This window comes from Netta rufina, assembly GCF_964035555.1.
Source record: "Netta rufina genome assembly, chromosome: 8".
NCBI lineage: Eukaryota > Metazoa > Chordata > Aves > Anseriformes > Anatidae > Netta > Netta rufina.
In genome coordinates, this window is record NC_140131.1 from 25,585,383 (window position 1) to 25,599,938 (window position 14,556).

The window sequence follows — 14,556 nt, forward strand, 5'->3', positions numbered from 1 at the left end:
TGCATTGCTCTTTTTTTGACACTATGGGGGAACAGCAGAAGCAGTGTGGATTAAACCCTTTCTCATAGAGCATCGCACAGGCTATAATAGGAGAGGTTTCAAAAGAAAATCCATTGCTTTGAAAAACCTCAAAAGATGCATTAAAAAAAAAAGGAAGCTTCATGCTTATAACTATGGATGAAAGGCTACACAATATTGGTTTTCAAAACCCTCTTGAAATTAAATTAAATCCATTGAAATTCTTCAGTAAAGGCCTAAAATGTAATAGCTTTTATTCTGTCAACGTGCCCCACTGGATCTTTTCCTTCCAAGCCACCTGAGCTCCTCCTCTTAATAGCAGAGGTGACTGTAGATATGTGTCCTACAATTCTAAATATTAGAGCAGTTCAGCTGTCCTTGTTACTTCTCCTCTTTTTCCAGGTAGGGATGAACACCTTATGCCAATGTATTGGTACTCTCTGAAATTATTTTTTTACCTCCTTCTGGCCACTCTACTCCTTCTTGCCTACAGAACAAAGATGACTGGAACTTGTGATAATAGAGAGAGCAGCACCTGCATGTTGTAGGTATCAGCTGTTCTCTGCTCAGAGCTGGCTGTCCAGAGCTGTGTGCTCAGAACCTCCTTTGGACAGCCTTCTGCACGCACATGCATGCAGCACTGCCAGCTCTTTCACTGGCATGTGCAGCCGTGTTTTCATGAATCCCACCAGGAAAAGACAGAGAGAGAGAGAGAGAGCATGGTGATGAAAAGGCAGGACTTTCTTCTTGTGAACTGCAGCAATTAGGGGGGGGGAAGGAAAGCACTCACCTGTGCATCAAATAACTGTTATGTTACATTTTCAGTCTCTTTGGATGCTGTGCAAGCTGACTCTAGTAGCAACAGATTTGACATACTTTTCATAATGTGCACATTATGTCCTACATACTTCAGGAAAAAAAAACAAGGAACAGGCATTATTATGCTTTGAAGCATTACAGGTAGAGCGCTCATTTCCCTGTAATGGTGCACTACAAATTACTACTGTCATTGTAATATCTTTGATATTGGTGTTTTCTTCTGACCGTCTCACATTTCTGTTTTTGCAGTTCTGTAGCTTGTGGAACACTTGCTCTTTCAGCATTGATGATACTGAAGAAATAACAAGGCTCTGCAGTGTAGAAAGTTGTGTCAATAGGTATGTGAATTACAGGGTGGGAGGAGAGCTGACGGTAAGACGTTCAGAAACCTGATGCTTTACAGTAACTTTGACTTCCTCTCGACAAATTTTAGCTGTTTTGAAGCTTGCAGATTAAAAAAATAAAGGGATGACTTAGTTGTGGAAACATTTCCCCTCCCCAGACAGTATCTGATAGCCTAGTACCAAGAAACCAAAGGCTTGTGTGAAAATAAACTCAAACCTATGGCCAGAGGTATTTTGTGCTGGTATTGGTCTCAAAAATCTTAATAACATCTTAACACAGATTCTTTGATAGGGAGATTTTTTTTTTTTTTTTTAAATAAAGACTTGAAAAATAATTTTGCAAGGGAAACCTTCACAGTTCTGTGCAGGAACATGACTTGAAAATCCTGAACCCTACCAGCATTTGAGGGTGAAAGATATTTTAGTTCATTGTCTGTCTGAACTTTGGTTGAGCTCTGAAGGAGCAGAATAGTGGTGCAGCAAAAAGGCATCCTTAATCCTTGGAAACTAAAACCATGGGCACTATGGCATGACAGGACCTCATCCATATGGTCTATGGATAGGCTGTCTGTATCCTAGTCTAGAGAGGATGCAGAGATGGCGCAGTTCTTTTTATGTCTTTCACATTGTGTAACAGCTGCAGGCAGCAGTAGGGAACAAGCAGTGTATCCACATGGCTGTAATGAATCATTTCTGGTGTTTGTTCAAAGGACATAAAGTAGGAAAACTGCTTCATACATTTAGTTTTTAAATCCTTTCTAGAGGTAGCGTTCTGTGGTTTGCACTAGTATCCATATGGGAAAGTGAAAGGGCCTGAGAGGCTGTATTTCCTCCCGTGAAATCAGAGTTCAGTGAAATGTTTTCAGGCCTGTAGTTTTCAATAATATTACTAAATCACAGTCTCTGTCACAGAAACCTTTAAGTGGCAGGCCTTGACATGTGAACAAAGAAATACCTGACTATTGGGAAATGGCTGGAAGATTTGTGTTTACTGCAATTACTGCACAAGTTCTTAGTGCACAGGGTTTTTGTAGAAGGTGAGTGGCAGTAGGCTCTGCACTTGGGGAAGCCCTCACATTAAAAAGAATGTTTAAAAGCAGAAATATTTGAAATTCCCATAAGAATGGAATGATTTTGGTGAAAACAAGGCAGTCAGGCTCACTCTGGAGAATCATAAACAAAAACCTTTGATTCACTTTTGAAATCCCAAAGTAAAAATTGTCTTCATAGACTGCTCATTCCAGAGGTGGCTACGCATTTAATTATTTCTGATTTTTAGCAAAATGCCATAAAAATGGAAAGAATTTCTAAGTTTGAACATGGTGTGCCGAGGTCTCTGTACTCATTGAATGCTGATGATCTTTCAAGTCTCCATCAATGTTACCTTATCTTTTTCTCTTTGTACAACTTGGTTGTTAGATTGGTCTGTCATCTTAAATCATATGCCAGGATTAAAAGATGAGCTTTGGAAGCCTTTTTTTTTTTCTTCTACCTCACAGTCTGTGGTATCTTGACCTTCCTCTGCTGTCTATATATTATTTGTGGTATCATTATTGATGAAATAATGGTATCAGAAATATATACTTATGGAAATTAAAAAGTAAATGAAAATATTTTTATCTTGAAATCATCATTTCAGATAGGAAATATCTATGTTTTTCTATTAAAAAAATCAACAGAGCAACTTGAAGTTTAAGGGAAGAAATGAAAAGAGTAGTACTAATTATGGGAGACCAGGTTCTAAGCAAGAAAAAAAAACAAACCAAAACAACAAACATTAGGGTTACCCCAAACAAACTTCATGCACGATTTTGCAAATGCTTGATGGACTGCCTTCAGTTATAGCTCTGTATGCAAACCTATAAGCTGTAGGTATTAACTAGCTGTACTTCAGTTACTGATTCATAACTATCTTCAGAATTCACCATCCAAGTGCCCACAAGAAATAATAACACTTCAGCTTGCTAGTATTTCAGAGCTAACTTGTTAATTATGCAGAGAATGATAAGGAAATTTTATTTTATTTATTTATTTTGTCAACTGTGTTGATATTCACAATTACAGAACCTTGATTTTTCATAGAATGCATATGTTGGGTATGATGTATAGAAAAAAAAATTGTATTTTTTATATTTTCAACCTTCAAGTAGGCAGCATGGTTTTAAATGATGTGAAGCATTCAGGTAATGTAATTAATTTATTGGGAATTGATGATTATTAATATTCTTAAATTATTTAGGGTAGTTTTCAAAATGAATCTAACTTCTGATTAAAATTTTTCTTTTGTGGTTGCTAAAGGAGATAGGTGGGAATGAATGCAGATGTTGGGTAACTGTCTTACTTTTTAGTGTTCTTGTCACGTTGGAAAATGTTGCTGGACTAAAATACAAAATATGTTATTGTGCATAGGATGAAGGATACTGCTGTGCTTACAGCAGTGAGAAGAGAATCCCTTGATGAAATCTACAGAGCTGCTATACAGAAAGATTGGACACTTGCTGTACCATAGTTGGCAGTGTGATTTTAATTTATTTTTTTTTCCTCCAGTTCTTACTGGCAGTTACAGATTAGGAAAGAAACCTCAGTGGAAGTGTGATTGTTGGTGTGTACGCTGGTTGATGAAAGCAGTCCTTCTCCTTGCTGCAATAATAATTTTAAGGTCTCTCCCCCCCTCTTCCTGAAGCATTCTAGGGATAAGCCCAGAAATAACAAGAAACATGAAATGTGGGATGCAGAAGTATTTATGTATAAACCAGAAGTAGATTTTTTTAAAAAAAGTAAACCAAAGATAAGATGCAATGATTACTTTGAATTGCCTAACTAGACACTTCTGCTTATCTGCATCTTTTATCTTTTCTAAACTGTTCTTCATGAAATACAGTTTTAGTATGTTCACAAAGCTGATCTAAAATATGCAGGAATAAGAAACCACAGAGAACATTCAGGGAGCTATTAGCTAATGATACCGGAGAATATGTAGGATCCAGTGTGTTAATACTAAAAACAAGAAGGGGCAGGCTTTTTAATCTGCATGGTTATATGTAGAGTGAAGCATGTGTGTATTTATGTGCATATAAGTGTCTTTATATACATACATACATACAGATAAATATATAAATGTCAATAAATGTCAACAATAGTGTGCAAAATTCAAAGCTACTCAAATACAATGTAGTAGATCTTTTGTGTTTATTGGGTGCATTTTAAATGCAATTTTTCTTTCCATATGGACTGTATCTTCAATCTCCTTTTCTTTCTCTCCACCTCATTGGCATATTCATTTTCTTTGTATAGAAGACCAGCAGGAGGTCTCTAGAATAACTCTTTTAGTAAGAAGTACAGGATTTGGCCTATAGTTTTAGTGTGGATGAAAGAAATAATTGATTTCTTTGAAAAAACAACGAAAATCAGGAACATTATGTTCAATACTGCTGCAGTATTTGCAGTAATTGCCTTGTACTGTTTGCAAGTCTTTCCACTTTATGTAAATACATTAACTTCTGAAAAAATCCCTTATAGCTGTGAGGTGGGGCCTTTTGAAGGAGGTGTTCTTTTGAAGGTTTGTGGGTCTCTTAAACACCCGTTTTTGTTTTTTTTTCTTCAAAGTAAATCTTGTAGTTTCCCTGTCACAAATCCTTCTTGCTAGGAATTCTGCTTGAAGAACTGTTTGAATTTCAGTATAAGGTATTTCAAACAAATACATCTAATGCCACAATACATTTTTATGGCCAGCCAGTGGACCCTAATAAGAAAGAAAACCTCTGATAGTTTGAAATCTACTCCTACATTTTTTTTTTTAATTTTTTTTTTCCTTTGCAGAAAATAAATAAAGAAATAACTGAAATGCATTTATAGTTACTTCTGGAAACTAAGGAGAGGAAGGTAAAAGTAAACTACATATTTTTGAAGCCATTAAAAAACAAGCAACAAAATCCCCAACCTTTAGGAAGTAACTCTATCCCCTCTTCCTTCCCCCTCCCAACCAAATGCTTGAAACTTTCCTGCTTCAGATTTATGCATTGGTGTTGTAGAGTTATGGAATAACATAGGCTGGCAGGGATCTCATAACATCATCTGGTTGTATCCCTTGCTCAGAGCAGAGCCTGTCTCCGTGTTAGTTGATCGTGGCCTTTCCTAATAGAGTTTTCACTCTCTCTGAGGGTGTACGCCCCACTGCCAGAGTGGGCAGCTCCTTCTGCTGAATGATCATCCTTGTGATTTTTTTGTTGTTGTTGTTCTTAATGTGCAGTCATAATTTTCCACAATGCAATTGGTGCTTGTTGCTCCTTGTTCTTTCATTGCACACCTTTGAGAAGAGTCAGACTCTGTCTTCTCTGTAACCACCAACCAGGCAGCCGAGACAGCAGTAAGATCTCCTTTTAGCTTTTTTTTTTTTTTAAATCCAGAATGACAAACTTAGCTTTCTTATTTTCTGTTTCCTAAACATGTGCTCAGGTTTCTATACTTTTATAATTGTAGAATATCTTAAGTTGGAAGGGTCCTACAAGGATCATGGAGTCCAACACCCGGCTCCACACAGGACCACCCAAAACTCAGGCCATGCGTCCTGCGGAGCCTGTCCCAGTGCCCGACCACCTCTGGGTGCAGAACCTTTCCCTACCCCCAGCCTGACCCTCCCCTGTCCCAGCTCCATGCCATCCCCTCGGGTCTTGTCGCTGTCCCCAGAGAGCAGAGCTCAGCGCCTGCCCCTCCGCTCCCCTTGTGAGGGAGCTGCAGGCCGCCATGAGGCCTCCCCTCAGCCTGCTCTGCTCGGGGCTGAACAGACCACGTCACCTCAGCCGCTCCTCACACACAGGCCCTTCAACATCTTTGTTGCCCTGCTTTGGGCACTCGCAAATAGTTTTGTGTTATATTGTGGCACAGAAAACTGAACACAGTGCCTGAGGTGAGGCCACAGCGGCGCAGATAGAGCGCACCGGGGTAGAGTATATAAATGTAGTAAATGAGAGGTACAAAACTCTGTGACAGAAAACAGGCAATATCATATTGTAGGTTTATATCCTGACTCCTAAATAGAGGAAATAATTCATTATAAGCATCTCTGTCTTTATCAACTTAATCTGTAAAGTGAGTAACACTTGTATTGAAGGTTTCTATTCTGAAAAAAATTACTGTTCTGGCAGATTATATTAATTGCAGTAGATTCTGTGTGGATATGGGACATCACACATGAGTGAGGCCCTAAGGCTTGAAAGTATTTAGCTATGAACTATCCCTAACGATTGCTGTTCGATATGGTTTTGAAAATTCTGATATGCTAAAATGCAAAGGTTTGTTTGCAGGCTGCAACCCTGGAAAGAGAGAAGGTATTTTTAAGATTTGGATCTGAAGAGAAAGAGTATCATAATCTCAAGAAAGCTTCAGAATAAAAACTAGAATTTTCACACAGTATCTCTATGCAGCTAGAGATACAAGGAAATACAAACACCAGCTTGGATTTAATGCACTTCTATATAAAACAGTTAAGAGAATATAGGGAATATGTAGATTATCAAGGGAATATGTAGATTACTTGAAAGCTTTTTCTGGTTTGTATTTAATTGTTACAAGATTCCAGGTTGCTACAGCTCAAAGACACATCTCATTTCTAAGAAAAACAGAAGTGAACTTTCTTGAAGTCAAACCTCAATTTTCCAGTCAGGGTCTCCAGAAAGGAGAATTGTAAATCTGTAACATTGTAAGATTTTTTTCCCATCATTCAAGGTCTAGCTACAAATCTAAGTTACCAAGTTACTTGCTAGATATTTTTTTTTCCTGGTTATTAGACCTGAGAACCTTGAAGACATGACCCTTCAAATTCTAGCTGTGGTAATTTCTGCAGGAAATATGAACGTTACCCTTGCTGGGCTGGTCAGTGTGAGTTGCTTAAAACAAATGTCTGATGAAGGACTTCTACATAACAGACAAATGGAACATAAAAAAAAAAGTCCTCTTATCCTGATAACCCTTCCATCTGAAAATGACAACTATTTTTGCAACTTCATACATGTATTCATGCTCGTGTATACATTCCTGTGTATACCTATCCACGTATTCATGATCCTGTATATCAGTATCCCTTTGTATCACTGCTTGGAACTTGCCAAATGCATGTAGTGCAGTGAGTGTAAAGTACAACCATCTGACACCTAGCAGGAGGTGAACATAATGAAGCACGTCATACCAGCACTTGTGCTTCCTCTGCTGAGATTATTACAAGCATTTTACTTTCAGTTGCAGTGCTCTGAGTGATCACACCACTTACTTTGTGACCTATTCTTCTCTGCTCTTCTCCTCCCCCTTCCCTTCCATGCACATTTGCACTGTTAAGCCAGAACATGAGTGCTGCATGGAGCTGGATTAATCAAAGTGTGCGTTTCTCTGAAAGGTTGTATGATTACAGGACACCAGCTGAAAAATGAAAGATGCTGTCAGTGCTTGATCCCTGTTTAGGAGAAGGACAACATTGGTCTTGCTACTAGTAATATATCTTCTAAAGATGAAAATGTTTAAATTATACCAAAGGATGCTGCAGACATAACCATAAAGCAACAGTTCCAGCTTTCTAAATACAGAAAACCTCACACCCCTTAGCTGATGAGGGAGGGAGGGAGGTACTAGTTGTGTATACAGTAGGTAGATCAGGCGTATGGTTAAACTACAAGCCAAAACATGCTGAGATATAACAGTTTCTTCTATGGAGACAGGCTGAGGAAGTTGGGGCTGTTCAGCCTGGAGAAGAGGGCTCCAGGGAGACCTTAGAGCAGACTTCCAGGACCTAAAAAGGATCCTACAGGAAAGCTATGGAGGGACTCTTTGTTAGGGATTGTAGTGGTAGGACTAGGAGTAATGATTTAAAACAAAAACAGTGTAGGTTTAGATATTAAGAATAAATTATTTTCTATGGGGGTGGTGAGACACTGGAACAGGTTGCCCAAAGAAGCTATGGATGCCCCATCCCTGGAAATGTTCAAGGCCAGGTTGGATGGGGCTGTGAGCAACCTGGTCTGGTGGGAGGTGTCCTTGTCCATGGCAGGGGGTTGGAATTAGATGATCTTTAAGGTCCCTTCCAGTCCAAACCACTCTATGATTCTGTGACTTCTCATTGACTGCACTGCTAAAAAGTGGTATTAGGATATTTCGTTCTGTACAGCATGTTCAACTCCTCTCTTGTTGACTGGAAGATGTCAACTAGCTGAAAGAGCAGCCAGAGGCCAAGCAGAGCAACAGCCATCCCCCAGCACTTGGACTGGGCTGATCTTCAAGTTTTCTGCACACTTTTGTAACTCCACCACCACCCCAGAGCTGGGTATGGTACAGTGGTCCTGCAGGACCTGGGAGTCAGTGTCTTGTATGCTTTAGTTCAATGTAAACTTGAAATAGTTTTGAGGTATCTTGACAAGAGATAAGAAACCAGATTATCAACGTAGAAGAACATGAAGCAACTGATGAAAAAATTTTGCTGAATTTGGGTAGCAATTCACTGTCACTGTTCTTTCCCCCTTCCATTGAGAAAGTGCTGGCTCTTGTGGCACTTCAGATACAAAGCCAGACTGGTGAAAATGAGTTATGTACCTCTGATGTACAAAATGAAATCTGAGATATTAATTAGATCTTCATGAAAGGAAGGATGTTTTCATCCAAACGGTCCAAAGACAAGAAGGCAGATGCTGACATAAAGCATTTCAATATGTTAAATGAAGGCTGGGGAGTAGGGGGGCTGGATGTCAGACTGCTATAGTTTGCTCCCAGAGTATTTCGTAGCAGGAACCAGCAGTGGGCTGCATCAAAATGCCTTAGCTGTTCTCCAAGGTCCATCTGCAGAGAGGTTGACTACAGACATCGTGAAAGCAATTGTGCCTTCGCAGATGTAGCTTGGATTTCACTTAGCCAGAAAAGTTCTGAATTTCATTAGACCTCTGTTACAGACTTCGCAGCTCTGCCCCAGTGCTAGGCCTTACTCGTTATCATACAGGAACCAGAAAGTGAAACTGCCTTGGAAGGCTGACAGCAGCCTAGCTTTGCAGCCAAGCTGAAACAGAATCAGAAAGCAGAATTTTCATTGTTCAGTTACGTTGACTTCAGCTATAGCATATTTGAGCCTAATAGTTGTAATCAAATGGTCTTGATAATAATGTTGCTGCCAGTCTTTTGTGGAGAAATTAACAGCAAAGACACGAAGTGCATCTCAAGGTGCAGTTGACCAAACTTGCTTCCAGTACACAAGCTATTGACAAACACAGCATGAAAAGCAGTATCAGCAGTGAAGTAGTTTAAGGGATATTTGTTGGATGCAAGATAGAAGTTCTGTTTAACAGGGCTTTCAGTCTTTGCTTTTCCTTTTGGGCTTTCACTTGCTAACTGAGCACTTTTAAGGGGTTTTGAAGCTTGGTGTAAATGATCTATAAAAATCAGATTTACACAGTCTGGTTATTGTAGATCATGCAAACCAAAGTAGTTTATTCCTTTAATAATTTGAATATTAATGAAAGCATGAAATTCTTTTAAAGAAATAAGTGAAGATGCATCACCTTCAGAGCTCATGTTTGGATGGCTGTACAAAGAATACTTGCATTTTCAGCCTGTTCATCTTTCCAATACTGTCCTTTTGACATACATCAGAACTAAATTTTCTCAAAACACTTTTTCTACTTGCCATTGCCCTTTGGAGCAGAGCAAAGACCACTGTGGAAGCATCAGAAAAAGGCCCTTCCCATCTTATTTTGGCACTTCTCTTTTCTCACCCTGCTTGTGTTCCTCATGTGAACAAAATGGAAAGAAGACTTAACCCCCCCCCCTCCTCTCTGCCGTGCCCCTAACTCAAGGGTTTGACTGGAGCTTGGTTTCCTCGGGACTGGTACTGGGTGCTTTCACTGTCCAAATATTGTAGTAGCATGCAAAAACTTTATTTACAGCTAGAAGTATAAGTCTGACCTTAAAGGATTAAGATTTAAGAAGGCAAACACTCTCTCAATAGTGAGAAAATAAGCATGGTAAGACTTTATGGGTCAGAGACCATGGAGAACAGGCTGGTCTTATTTTCTTCACTGTCTTTGTCTGTCTTTAAATTGTATTCCTGTTTACAGCAGAAGAAGAAAATGAAAATGAATACCAAATTAGTTGTTTTTCTTATAAAAACTCCTTTTTGAATCTGTATTTTTTGCATAGGTGTTGGTCTCCTCTCCCTAAAATGTCGGTGTGCTGACTGAGAGGGTAAAATCTGTCAGAAACTTCTCCTCTTTAGAATCAGTTTCTATGGATCAGTCTGGAGCAACTCACTGAAAACCAGCAAACTGAAAACGAAGCTGATACATTTCTTGCTCTAAAATTGTCTGAAGAAAAAACTGAACTCTTTGTTTACCAGTTTACAGGCCTGATAGACTGACTAACTCCAGGAACTATCTATATTTAACGAACAAGTTTTACATAAGGAGAGTTTTAAATAACGTCTCTGCATTTTGATTCAGAATTTCATGAACTCTAAAGCGGATCTTATCAGAAGATGACAGAGCCTCTTTCCAAATAATTGTTGCACAGTTTCATTTGCAATATTTCCTAACTTACTAAATATAGGAAATAACACTTGCTGTAAGGCAGAAAGAGGATGTGAAAATCTTTTATGCTTGTCTTTGGAGGGAGAGCACATTACCTTAGTTGGTCTGCCAGCCTGAGCTTGGTATGGGAAAAATTAGATATTCTTGCCATGCCAGTATTTATATTACTAAACCTACATCAAGTAAAAGAAAAAGGAAAAAAAGTGATAGTAGGCCAATGTTTGTTTCTTGACAAACTAGAATTTTGGTGGTTTATATGTGAGCATAAATTATAAAATTAGCTGTCATTAGATTTTAATATTCCTATGTTTCTTTGTGAGACATGGAAGTTTTTTTTCTTCCCTATGACTCACAGAAACTGCTACTATTTTATTCCCATTGTGATGCAGTAGTTTATATACTGAGAATTCCTGGTGTTTTGGGAGTATCGTGGCATGAACTGTTTCAGTGTGATGGATTACGAGCTTTTCCTGCTCTTCCTTCATCATCCTCTTTTGGCCTTTTTTGGCCATTCTGTTACACTGTGTGCAATAAACACACCATATGCCTTTATAAGGGTCCAGCAATATGTTTCTTGAAGTTTTCTGACACAGTTAAAATAGCCAATTTGTGCTAAATATTTTTGAGTGGTTATTACAGAACGTCCTACACTGAAATAGAAATAGGGTATGAAACAAAAATATTAATGAAACAAGTCTTTTTATTTCAGAGTGTTTAATTTCCCAGTGCTGTCTTTCCTCTTACCTGTCTTTAAATCATTCAGCATTTCCTTGGCTCTCAGCCACAATTTCTCTTGCACAAGAGCCCGCTGTTTACCTTGCTTTTGCTTTACAAGTATGTTTTTCAATTATTTCTGCACCTCTGTCAGCTGACTTTAATTACACCCATTAACAAGAAATGATAAAGAAGCATTTGAAATTGCATAAATGACCTTAAAGAATACTCATTTTAATCCATTTAATGAAGTTGAAATGCTTGATTGAGCCTCTCCCACTTTTGCTCAGATTTATCCTTTGCAGTTCTCATTCAGCCTAGAATCAGTCTACCCAATTGTGAGGATTTTCAAAGAAATGTATGAATGCCGTAGAAATTTGGAGAATGTCAAATGAATATGTGAGCTAAAAAAAATCAACCAGACCATCTCAAATTAGTAGGTCCTAACTGTAGATCATGGTTTCACCTAAATAATCTAATATTATCTTAATTTTTATCTCTTCCACTCTCAATTTATTTGCAATAAGTTATTTTAGTGTCCCAGGACAGTACTATTCTTGATTAAAAGAAAGTACAAAGTCAGTATGGATGTAACAGAGAAAAGGCTGATAATTTGGTAAGTTTGATTTAAAGTAAATGTTATTGCAGAGTCTTTACCAGCTTAAAATATTTTGACCAAGAAGCACGTATAACATGGCAAATAACCTTTTTTTTTTCTTTTTTTTTTTTTTTTCCCCAAACTACAGCACTCCATCCCACATGTTTAATACCTCTGTCCCCACCTCATCCCCGTTTCTTACCTGTGTCATGAAACTGCGGTTTTATTTGTTTATTTAAACATCATTGACTCATTCTGGGTCAGTCAGGGTAAGGCATGTGGTAAGATCAGATTTTTAGCACTTCTGCTAAAGGAGCAAATAATCAAGGCATGTACTTTCACAAGACTGACTTGAAAATGTTGCTGGGACAACATCTAAATATATTTTTAACAAACATGTTTCTGGATGCAGCTTCATGAGATTTTCAGTGTTACAGAAATCTTCATATGCTACAGAAAGCTCTCAGAAAAGTTAATCTCTGCCTATAGTTTGCTTTTTAAAAAATATTTCAAGATTTATAATTATTTTTGTTTAAAGAAAATTTCAATTTACTGCATGCATTAATTACTGTGTTGTTCTTGTGATGTGAGGATAAACAAAGACAACCAGTGTATCTTTAGGTAGTCTTGTTTTTGAGTATCCTCAGTAGGAACTTGCTACGTTTTGTGTTGGCTTAGTGTGTGTGTGTGCACGTGCACGTGTGCATCAACGTAACTAAAATGAAGAGCTTACAGGCTGGGAAACCGAGGCAGGGAGCTGTGGCACGGACCCTGATGTGCAAAGTAAGTCTGTGGGATCAGTCTGGCTTTCTAACTATTTCAAATCCAAAGATGCATATTAGGAGTTAAGATTATAGAAATCTTCTGGACTCTTCTGGCTTTACAACGGTAGCTTCCTGACAAGTCACTGAGGAAGAAGTAATGCCTGCCACATGCTTATCTTTGGAGACATGTATCTAAACCATTTGGACAGCCCCAGAGAGAAAAATCATGTCAGAACTTGGAGAATGATAAGAGATGGGCTGTCAGAAGATGGCCAGCAGCATTACTGCAAGCAGACCAGCCTTCTAGGTAAATATTTGTGGTTTATGCTTGTAACTACCTTGCTGAGAGGCTTTTTTCTGTTTCTATACCATAATGACTGCAATCAGCTGTGGGAACACATTTTTATCCACAAAATAATCACAGTTTGGATGTTACAAAGGCATTTGGTATAAAGTCATCTGGTATCTTATTGAAAAGATGAACACAAATACTCTTGGATATAAGCACTGTCAGCTGACATTGCAAAAACATTGGGAGGATTTGCCAGCCCTAGCTAATAGTATATGACAACGAATCTGGCATCCTAGGTGGGAAGCAGTCTGTGTGGAACAAGAACATAGTGCTAGATTACTTGGACAAAGCTGAAAAAAATGAACAGAGAACTCACAGAAGGAAAGATAACCTACTTCTTCAAGATAAAGGCTAACCAGCAGTTTCTTAGAGGTATCGTTTTGAAGAAAGGCAGCCTAAAGCACAGGTTCAGTAACCCACCCTGACACTGGTCCTGGCTTTCTCCAGCCAGAACCACACTGAAAAAAGAAGAGAAAAAATCCCCACTCTGTTTCAGAATAAACAGGCATCTCTTGAAGTATGCTACGGAGCACACAGGAAACAATGTCCAAGAGATAAGGGAACGTCCAGTGAACCGTGATAAAGTATGTGACTGCTTTTTTGAAACCAAAATGGAAATAGTTTGGGAAAGATTGTTTCTATAGGCTTTTTCTTTCTTTTCAGTGTGTGTGTGTGGGTTGGTGTTACTATTGCTTTGACTCACGTTCTGTCAGGCTTTCAGTAAACATGGCACAACTATGACTTTCCGTATGTGGCAGGTAAGACAGCATTTCCTGCAGAGTGTCATGGATTATATATAATATATATATATATGCCTGTATATTATTTTATATATAAATTCATTTTTATATACATCAGTTTATGTATTTATGTATAATATAATTGGGGGAAATTAACTAACAGCACAGAGTTAAACAAGGAGCTTGTGGGTAGCAAATACTTAAATAATTGTTCTGTCCCTCCTATTTATTTTCCCTTTCAAACTGGATGATGGAAGGATAAGATGAAATCCTTTACGCTGTGCATAAAAATGTTTATTTCATGTTGCCTGCATAACTTGTAATGAACTCGTTCATAGTGCAGTGTCTGAAAGCTACAAAGCTAAATTCTGAGCTGTTCTTAGATCTAGCCCTCCTCCAAAACCAGAAGGAGGAGCAGATGTTCAGCAAAAATCTGATGCAATGCTTCTGGGTACGCTGCCACTGTCTAAGGGAGCAAATTCTAAAGGGGTGTGTTAAAGAGAGCTATTGAAGAACACCCAGTTCAGAATAGCTACGCCTAGTGTTGTCCCAGAATGATTTTAGGTGTAAGAAAGAAGCAAGTGCCTGGCAATTTTGAGCGCTTATCATAGATGTGTTGCTCGTTTGGGGCCAGATTGTGAATAGTGCCTCAG

The 14,556-nt window shown here is 38.4% G+C and overlaps 1 protein-coding gene across 1 annotated transcript in view; it reads left to right on the forward strand.

Annotated features, from left to right (window-relative positions):
- Positions 1-14,556, forward strand: part of PTPRC (protein tyrosine phosphatase receptor type C) — an 85,070-nt gene that overhangs the window by 1,468 nt on the left and 69,046 nt on the right. The window contains exon 2 of the mRNA XM_084291188.1: positions 1,087-1,175. The gene's annotated coding sequence lies outside the window, so the exon portion shown is untranslated. The remainder of the gene's footprint in view (positions 1-1,086; positions 1,176-14,556) is intronic.